Source organism: Melozone crissalis, unplaced genomic scaffold (genome assembly GCF_028551555.1).
Source record: "Melozone crissalis strain CALT ecotype California unplaced genomic scaffold, PUWL_Pcris_2 ptg000083l_1, whole genome shotgun sequence".
Classification (NCBI taxonomy): Eukaryota; Metazoa; Chordata; class Aves; order Passeriformes; family Passerellidae; genus Melozone; species Melozone crissalis.
The window spans coordinates 1,341,356-1,351,731 of record NW_026535860.1 but is presented as its reverse complement, the minus strand read 5'-3'; the positions used below and the strand labels follow the sequence as shown (position 1 = coordinate 1,351,731).

The 10,376-nt window shown below is 39.3% G+C and overlaps 1 long non-coding RNA gene across 1 annotated transcript; it reads left to right on the top strand.

Annotated features, from left to right (window-relative positions):
• The first annotated feature begins 315 nt into the window (after positions 1-315).
• LOC128946697 (uncharacterized) lies at positions 316-1,822 on the top strand. The gene is made up of 3 exons (XR_008483989.1): positions 316-396; positions 978-1,088; positions 1,755-1,822. It is a non-coding gene; the product is annotated as an uncharacterized LOC128946697 (long non-coding RNA).
• The last annotated feature ends 8,554 nt before the right edge of the window (positions 1,823-10,376 follow it).

Below are 10,376 nucleotides of genomic sequence, written 5' to 3'. Positions count from 1 at the left end.
TTTGTTTTTTTTTCCAAGGCATTCACAGCATTTAGGGTGACTGCTTAGGGCAGTCTTCCCCATTGTGCTGTTGCCATTGTTCCTTTGAGTATTTTCTAACTCACTTCAGGCCAAAGTTCAACTCTTTATTAAAAAAAACCCTGAACTTTTAAATAGGAAACACTTGAATCATATACCTGAAAAGTAACAGTGTTTGTGCTCAAAAATAAGAGGTAAGAAAAAATAATCAACATAGTAATTCCTAAACAAATAACAGCAGCAATTCTGCTTTCTCCAAAGGTGAATAAATTGCAGTTAGAGATGGAAAATATGAACAAGCAACATAAGGAAGAAGTTGACATCTATCAAAAAGACATAGAAACAAGAAAAGTAAATGAAAATAAACTTCGTGAAGAGGTGAGAGGTGTTAATTTTTACTGCAATTTATTTTTTTTAGTTTAAAATGTTGTTCTGAAGCTTTAATATCCAGAGTCCTTGCTCATATTTCAGTCTTATCAACATAAATGGAACTTGTTTTGTATGCCTGTGAGCAAAGCTTTAGTACATTAGGTGCTTAGGTTGAAATATTTGAATATGTCTTTTACAATGAGAACTCCATTAAAAATTCCTTCTTTCAAGATATAGTTTAAAGAAATTCCACCCTTGGTATAAAGTCAGCCCAGTTAAATTAGATTATAACTTCTCCCATATTAGGATTTTTCCGCCCACACTTTTTTGATGGCAATGCTAAGAAATGTTAGGGCAGAGTGCTTGAAATGGCCTTTTGGTTTGCAGTGAGCTTGCCTGCCATGGCTGTACCTTTGATCTTGCCCATTTTAACAATCTGCAGAAAAGATGAGGGATTTGAAAGGGATCTTAAAAGCAAATAAAGCCCAAGTGGGACTGCAAACTTTGCACCCACAGGGGGAAGAAGAAATTGAGATTTAAAAGAAATATATTGTTATCTTGATGAATGAAATGCAATTTATTACTGACAGGTAGAAAAGATGAGGTTGCTTTGTGATGAAACTGCAATGATACAGAGAGAAACTGATGCCAGATGTCAGCACAAGATAACTGAGATGGTGGCACTGATGGAAAAGCACAAGGTCAGAGATTTTCCTGCTTGCTGTAGTTTGCAATGGGTGATACCATGTCAATACCATGTTTATAATTTGTGACACCACGTTAATGACCTTTCCAAAGCAGAAACAGGCCTGAGTCTGGGAAAAGGAAGATGAACACATGCTGGACTTTGCATCATCTAAAATCAAATTCATTTGAAGAATATGAACACATTCCTATGGGCAGATACATTCCATTCATCTAAACTTCTGGGATTTTTAGATTTTTTTTTCAATTCAGGCTTCCTTTGATACCATCTGAATGCAATATTTTTCAGTATCAGTTTGGCCTCTTTCTCAGAGGTTACCTAGTGACTGTCAGCAGTTTAGCCTGACACATTTTAGTTTACCTTTGTATTCCTCATTTTGCAATATCTTTAGCAGCTACATTAATAAAGATGGCACAGCTGGCTCTTAGTGCTGAGCACATATTGCTGCACAGAAATAAAGCACTCTCTGCCAGTCCACAAAATAATACTTGAATTGAGCATTTCCTGTTTTACAGTTTCTGCAGAAGCATCAATGAATCTTTTCTTTATGAATCTTAAGAGCCTGGTTTGAAAAAATGATGTTTTAAGACTGGATAACTCTATATTGCAACATTTAGTCACATGTTTTGAGTTTGTTGTTGGTTTGGTTTTTTTACCACAGAATGAATATGATAAAATGGTTGAAGAAAAAGATGCAGAGTTAAAAGTATATAAAATGAAACAGCAAAAGCAGTTCTCATCAGAAAGGGCACTGGTAAGGAGCACTTTGCAATGGTCAATAATTCAGTGAAGGGGCTGATGTCCTTGTGTAGTGGTTTTATACTGGCTAAGTGCCAGGCACACACAAAAAAACATTCACTCATTTTTCTCTGCTATTGTTGAGCAGAGGAGGGGAAAGAAAAATTCAAGGACTGAGTTGAGATAACGATTAGGAGAAAAACACTTTGAGGGTAAAGCAGATTCAAACTTAAATAGTGCAAAAAAATTATTATTAATAGAATTAAAAGTGAGTAATGATAATTAAACGCAACCCTTAAAACACCTTTTTTCCCAATCCCTCCCTCTTGCCCACCGACAGCACAGAGAGACAAAAGATGTGATCTTCGGTCAGTTTGTGACTTCTAAAGATCTTTTTTCAATTTGCTTAGAGAGTTTCTTTTTCCTGCTGTGCTCTGGGGTCTTTCCCACCAGAGACATTCTCTGGGAACTCTTCCAGTGTGCTTTTAATTTTTACCCGCAGCAGTCCCACCCAACCTGCTGCAACAGATCTTATTCTGGGCGCTAAAAACTCCAAATGTTTCTAAAAATAAATTGGAGTGGCAGTGTGTTTGTGTCTGCTCCTCCAGGTAGTGGGTCGTGTTCTGACTCCGCACTTTGAATAGGAAACTTTTGTTTTCAATATTTAGATTGTGCCCTCTCACCCCTGTTCTCCCAAGGGTTTTAAGGTATTACCTTGAACACTTCTGATCAAGTACCGGTTTCTTACAGTGCTTCAGTCTTTGTTAAACAAGCTAAAGCAAAGCTTCAAGTATAGGGCTGAAAAGCAAATAGAATTATCTTGTGTATCTAATGAGTGTCCCTGTTAATTACTGCCTCACTTGGGACTGTTTTCCTTTTTCTGGGCTGTGCAGAGTTAACCCTGTCCTTTGTTTAACGGTTTGTAGGAAAATGAGCTGTCATGTTTGAAAAGGGAACTGTCCTCCCTTAAGGAACAGCTGAGAGCAGAAATGGAAGAAAAGGTGGAGTTTTTTATTCCCTGAGCAGTGGGGGTGAGAGGTGTGGCCTGGGCTTGTGCTGTGGGAGGAGTTGGGTAAGAAATGAAACTGAACAGAAAAACAGTGACTTTGGAATGCTGGGGTTGTGCTAAATCTGGTCATAGATTTGTGTGAACTTTGTAACAGTCTGTGATTATAGATTACATATAAATAAACAAACAACAAAACAAAACTCTCCTTTATTTTAGTTAATTTTAACTAGCTAAAGCAAAAAAGTTCCCTAAACTGAAGGGGTTTTTCAGTGACTTTTGAATGCTGGGGTTGTACCAAACCCGGTCATATTTTTATGTGAACTTTGTAGCAGTCTGTGATTATAGACTGTGCTCTGTAATTAGACCAAGAAGATTTTTAACAACTGAATTCAAATCAATATTTCCTTGCTGTCACATAACTCTTTTGTAGGAGAATCTTGTAAAAGAGCACTCTGGCAGTGTGATTCCTGAAAGTGAAAAGAAACACAAGGTAACTTTAACTTTTTAATTGCTTTTAGAATTTGGTAGTATTTATATGTGTAGAATCAATTGAAGTGCCATGATAATTTATTTCCATTCAACAAAAGACGGTAGAATGCTTTAGACTTAAAATTTTAAATTATAGAAAATACAAATTGATGTTCCTGGGACTCCTAAACCTTGTTTAGATCTATGCAGTGAATCTATTCATGTAAAAAATAGAAACTCTCCAAATTATATTCCTAAAAAAAAAAAAAAAAAAAAAGTCTTCTTCAGTACAGGAAGCCCCTTGGGCAGTCCAACATTGAAGTTTTGTAACTCCTAACAGTGAATTTTTCTTGTTGCATTTTTCTGCCTGTATTTCTTACTTCTCTGTAGATTATTTTTTTTTTCCCCCTGGGATAAGAAGGGATTTTAAAGGGTCACACCATTCCATGGAGATATTAGACAGCAGTTTCTGGAAGGGCTCCCAGTGTGTAATTTTTCTTGCTCAGTTGTTGATTTTTTTATGTCTCTAGAACTGATTTACTTAGTCTTAAAAGTGTCCATTTGTAAAGGCACTTTTCCTCTATGGAAGAGAAAAAAGCTGATACAGCTGTAAAAATGGTCAAAGTATCAAAGTATTCCTGACTGCAGAACTGACCCTTCTTCCCTGTCAGGAGTTCACTTGTGGTTTTCACATTGGAACAATGGAATCCAGCACCATTTTGATGTTTTCTGTCTAAAAAAGGACTGCACTGGACCATTCAATGCTTCTCAGTTTCACTTCTAGTGAAAAGACTATTTTAAGAAACACCAATCTTGATGTAGCTACCAATCTTTCTTTGAAAGCCTTTTCCTGCAGTTTTGTTTGTTCCCATTTTCTTTGATGTTTATCAGAGTCCAATGTAGTGGCTGCAGTTCAGAATAACCTCGATTTCTGCAGATAGGCATGGAGAACTTAAATACAATGTGCCATGAAACTCAGCTCTTCCATAGCTTCCCCTTCATTCTCCTCATTTGGCAACAAAAATAATATAAAAAATGATATTTCCACCCCACTTTGTTTGGGTCTTTGCTCCATCTTTGGATGGAAAGATCAGAGTTCCACCATTTCTCTCAGGTGAATTCTTGGACACTCAGACTGTAAACTGGGTCCTGAGTTTGGCTTTAGATTCCATACTTACCCCATAAAATATAATCTAAAAATAGAAACATTTTCTTTCCCAGACATATGTTATAAAGACTCCTCCAAGGGATAAAATGCAGAGTGGAAGAAGCACAAACCTGCCTGCAGAGCAGAGCAGCAGGAAAAAGCAGAAAATGCTTGTGCAGCTGGACACTGAGTCAGACAGCTCTGAGCACACTGACCTCCTGGTAAGAGCCAGAGAACAAATCGTGGGCTGAGCAGCTCTTTGTGCTCACTGCTGGGGCCGAGAATGGAAATAAAGAGTTTGGGCTTCCACATTCCAGCCAATATTTATGTATATTTTTAATTTATTGGTTCTTTCTGGAATTGTAGTTGTATGTACATAATTAACATTCTTTTTATTGAACTGTTATGCCTCATAATGACAACTTTTCTTTTTCATAATTTAATATCCTTAGGCAGAAAGAAAAAGTAATTTTAATATAGTGTGACTAAGTAACTTTTAATTTAACTTTCAACTTTTAATCATATAGAGCATAGTCTCGGAAGAAGAAACATTTAAAAATCTGTACAAAGATTATCCACAAGCTTCACAGTTACATTCCACAGCACCAAAAAAGGTATGTTAGCCTTTCCTAAGATTAAAGCAAGCAGTTAATCAGATTGTTTACAGAAACGAAAGGATGGCTTTATTTTCCTTCCCAGAGCCCAGCTCCATGCAGTGTGAAATCTCCAGGCTCTGCTCTGAAACTCAAAACCATGAGGAGGATGCGCGAGGCGGGCTGGACTGTGCTCTCCACAATGGACAGGAAAAGGAAAATTAAAGATGCTGTAAAGCTCTTTGCTTAAAATGCAGAAATGCCCAGTGCCCTGGCATTGCTTGCACGGTTGTTCTTCTCTCAGGGTTAGGAATTTGTTGCTTTTTTCTGTCATGCTCAGTGTGTTTAATACTTCAAAATGTTGGGACAAAAATGAGCCAATTTTAAATTTTGAAATAAATAGAACTACATAGAAAGTTGTTTCAAAGCTGTTTCTGGCATTATAAACTCTGGTTTTATAAACTTCTGTTCTTTTACATTTGCTCTGTTTTTCTTAACACATAAATACTTAGTGGAAGAAATGTAGCTGTTAAATGAATGTTCTTTTACCTGAAGTCCTCTTGCTTTTTCCTGCATTTTAATGGCTGTTAGACCTGTCTTTTTAGACTGTTTTGTTTTCAGAATGTTAAAATGGTTTTGAAACTTCTAAAATTTCAGTAGAGTTACTTGTATTTAAAAAGATTTCAGCTTCACAAGGAGTAAAATATGCACATTATAAGATTGTGAAAACAATGTTAAGATGCCATTAAATTGTTTATCTGAAATATAAAGTGTGGGACTATCTGTTGTTGCTTTAAATATTTGAACACAGACAGAAATCACCCACCAGCCTTCCTAGGGACCAGCAGAAGTGCAAGGATAGATTAGAACATCTATTTCTGTATTAATCCTTGATTAATCTTTGTCAGGGTCTCTGGCTGGTCAGAGTGACCCCGAGAACAGTTCCAAAGTCTCTTTTCCCAGCCCGGCGCTTGAAGAAGGAGTCGGGGCTCTTCATTTCTCAGTCTCAAGGTTGTTTCATTTATCTTATCTGTAAAAAATTTTCTCCTGCCCTGCCAAGGTGAGCTCAGCAGGACAGTCTGAGGCATTCTGCCTCCCCCGGGGCAGTGTTATGTCTTTATACTACAAACTATGTGTACAATGTTTACAATTACTTTCCAATACCTATCATCTATGTTGGACAGTGAGCTTCTACTCTAAACCAATTGGTAAGTGCCACCATCACAGCAGAAGAAGAAGGAGAAAGCTGGACACACACAGTTCCCTCCATCTTGCCCCCTGAACCCCCATACCAGAAACCCCAAAATCTACATTTTCACCCCGTAATAGCTTCACTAATATGCTACCTAAACTGTTGTGGCTTGCTGATCTTCATAGAAGGTTGGTAACTTGCTCCGTGGGTCATAATCAAAACCACAGGGGCATTCTGGGCTCTGTGCCAGGGTCTCTGAGCCCCCTGGCAGGGGTCTGGGCTGCTCAGGACAGCCAGAGGGATGTCCTGGGTCCTGACAAATCTTGGTTTCACAACAATGACAAACCCTGCTTCAGAGCCTAGACATAACAAGAAAACTACAAGTACATCTTAATCCCCGAGCCCCCTGCCCATCGCTGGGGGCTCTGGGGGTTTCTCCCCCTGTCCCAGTGTAGGATTGATGGGGGTAGCACAGTCAGGACACATGGAGATGAGAGATCTCTGCAGCCAGGTCGTGGAACTTGGGGTTGTGATAAATAGGTGTGATTCATGCTGATAAAAATTGAAACAGTAATCAATATTGATACAGTAATTAATATTTGAGAATAATAAAATAGTTAACAGCTAAAAGTTGTAATGCCAAAGAAGAGAGGGAAAGGAGGGTCTCCACCCACCCCCCCTTCCCAGCAGATGTTCTCAAGGACCACAGGAAAGAAGCTGAAGATACAGTTGCTAAAAATGACCAAGAACCTGGTTGGGTCCAAGAAAATGCTAATTATAAGGGACTTATTGCCTTGATATGCAGATGCAGTGATATGTTAGTCTTGGCTTACATTGTACTGGCTTGGTGCGCATGTGTAACCCAAAGGTGAATTAAAGGACAACGAAGAAGACTACAGAGCCTTCATCAGTGACGACCCCCAAAGACTTGTGTGACCACCAAACCGAGTGGTGGCGCATGCGTGATAAGGGTGGTAATGAGGGCGGAGATAGAGATATGATGAACTGAAAATGGGAGGAGATGGCATTTACACATGGCATATAAGGGGTGACTTTCACTTGGCAAGCTTGTACGTGAAGTGGCAAGGGTCATTGAACTCTGCCCTCCGTACCCCGTGGTTGTTTTTGCTTATGCGCTATTATTTGAACCAAATTATCCCTTATTTATATATTTTCTAAACTATTCAATTAAAATTGCTGCTACCTTAAATATTGTTTGGTTTTTTTTATTATGGATAATTGGGCAAACATAACAGGGTTTATTGCAAAGGGCCTGGGTGCAGGGCCCTGCTGGGAGCTGCAGCCACAGCTGGAGCAGGCCCGAGAGAGGAGAGGGGGAGAGAGGATGAGAGGGTAAGAGAGTAAAAGCGTAAGAGAGTAAAAGGGGTAAGAGCATCAAAGGCAAGAGCTAGGAGACAAGAGGTAAGAGCAAGAGTAAGAGAGGTAAGAGCTAAAACAGCAAAGTTCCCATTACAATATAATAAATCTTCTTCTGTGTTGAATATTCTGATTCTCACTAACCAATCTAGTAGAAGATACAAATCCTACAGCATTTTCATACCACCTATAAGAATCATTACATTACCATACTGTGCTACATTTTAAACCTTAAAAACTCCTCCGTGGACCCCTTCAGTAGGGGCTGCTCTGACCCTGGGACCTGCCTGCAAGCAGAGGGAATTGTTCCATCAAAAGGGGATTACTTTCAGCGGCCGCACCATTGTTTTCCCGTTGTTCAGTAACTAAGGGATCTCATAGCTTGCTTTCATTTCAATCTCGCTTATAGTTTCCATATTCTCAAAATCTTTTGCCAGACAATCATATTTGTAAGGCTTTCCTGTTTCATCTTCCCCAACACCCCAAAGCCGGCGCTGCTCCGGCTGTGGGGCAGAGGGGGTGCGAAAGGGGGATCCGGGCTTGGAGCGGGAGGAAGGGGAGGGAGAGGGGAAGGGGAGGAGCAGGAACAGGAGCAGCACGGAGGGAGCAGCCCGAGGAGGAGCAGCAGCAGGGCAAGGAGCATTGCGGGGTTCCACGGCGAGCCCGCAGCTCGGCTGGGCCCGGCAGCATCGCATTGCCCCGCGTCCCGCAGGTGAGCGCCGAGGGGAAGCGGCAGCTCCGGGAGGGTTTTTGGGGGGGGAAGAGGGGGATTCTGCTGGGGTTTGGACCTTGCCGATTCCGGAGTTGTGAAAAGTGCGTATTGTATGGCTCTATGCAGATATTTACTGTGGGAATCCATAAAATCAGAGGGGTTTGGGAAAGCTGCAAAAGGCAGGCCTCAGAGACAGCAGAACTGTGAGTAGAGCGCAGCCATGAGATAGGTCAGCAGAAAAATTGTTTAAACTGTAGAAAAAGCAAGGGCAAATAGAACAATGGCCTGTATATTAACGCTTGTCTGAATAGCTCTCTAAGCTGCAGAAAGTTTATTTAGCAAGATATTAGGAAAGTTGAAGCTTAAGAATGGAGCTCAGTGCGTTGTGTTTTAAGGCTTACAAGCAGGTATTGTATTCGAAATAAGCAAGCATTGTTTTAAGCAAAGGTATGTGTGCTTATGGTGTGTGAAAAACGGCAATCACTTGTTTTTAAAATTTTAAAAGTTTAATAGCAATAAAATAGTTCTACAAATAGTAATATAATTAGAGTAATAATAATTTAGACAATTTGAATTAGGACAATACGAGACAACAAATATAAAGAGTTACGGACATCTGGGTACCTTTTTCTGGGCAGCACGAGCCCGAAAAAGGACCCCCGCTAACGAAGATTAACCCTTAAAAACAATAGCCCATTGCATATTCATACACCTCATAGATGATGCATAAATTACATTCAAACACAGGATTCTGTGGTTCTGGTCAGTGTCAGCTTCTTCCTCTGAATCCTAACAGTGCCTTTGAGGCGGGAAGCAGTTCGTTTCTTCTGATAAGAGAGCAATAAATTCTTTTTCTCTGAAAGGTTTAGGTGTCCTGTGGCTGCTATCTCGCTGCAAGTCCTTTCTTTAAAAAAAGTATCCTACATGGCATCGTTTCTATTTTAACAATTTTTATAACCTAAAACTATATTTAACATGGTACTGAAGAGAATTAATACAGCATTACTTTCTAACACAACACATATAATGTTCATTTAATATTTGCAAAAAGCCAATCATAAAATACAGGCATTTTCACATTTACCATATGTATTTTGATGTATTGATTAGTAGTGCTGTATTAACAGTTTGATAATAAATGTAGTCTTGTAATTAAAAGGTAACTTTTGTAGTTAAAAGAAGAACTATGTCAGTGAGGTTTTTTTAAAGAAAGGAATGAGGCACTTGCATCAGATAGCAGCCACAGGACACCTGAATCTTTCAGAAAAAAGAATTTTTTGCTCTCTTTTCAGAAGAAACGAACTTCTTCCTGCCTCGAAGGGGCTGTTAGGATTAGAAGGAAGAAGTTGATGATGGCCAGACAGAATCCTGTGTTTGAATGGAATTTATGCATCATGTATGAGGTGTATGAATGTGCAACGGGTTATTGTTTTTAAGGGTTAATCTTTGTTAACGGGTGTCCTTTTTCAGGCTCGTGCTGCCCAGAAAAAGGTACCCGGACATCCATAATTCTTTGTATTTGTTGTCTTGCATTGTCCTAATTCAAATCGTCCAAATTATTATTACTCTAATTGTATTACTATTTTTAGAACCATTTTATTACTATTAAACTTTTAAAATTTTAAAAACAAGTGATTGGCGTTTTTCATAGGAGTTGAGTCCCAAATATATTTTGGTGTCGCTGAGAGAGGTATTTTTAATTTATTTGATGAGGGGATACTTTTGGATCTCTCAGGAGTGCAAAGGGGAGCAGGGGAAGTGTTGAGTGCCTGGAGTGGGGGGATGCTGGAGAAAGGGGACCCTGGAACACCTGATGTAAAATTTCAATAGCCAATGTGAATTTTACTTCTATACCTTTTATTTTAAAGCAAGCACGCAGCGCTGGGTGGCTGGGGAGTCACTGCTCCACTCACAGCACACACAGTTCAGTAAAGTATATATACTGTTTTTAAGCCTACAAAGCATTTTCCAATGTGCTTGGTTAGTCCAAATTAGCAAATATCAATAAGCTGGGAGCAGTAATTTCATAATATTTCTAGGTGGTCAT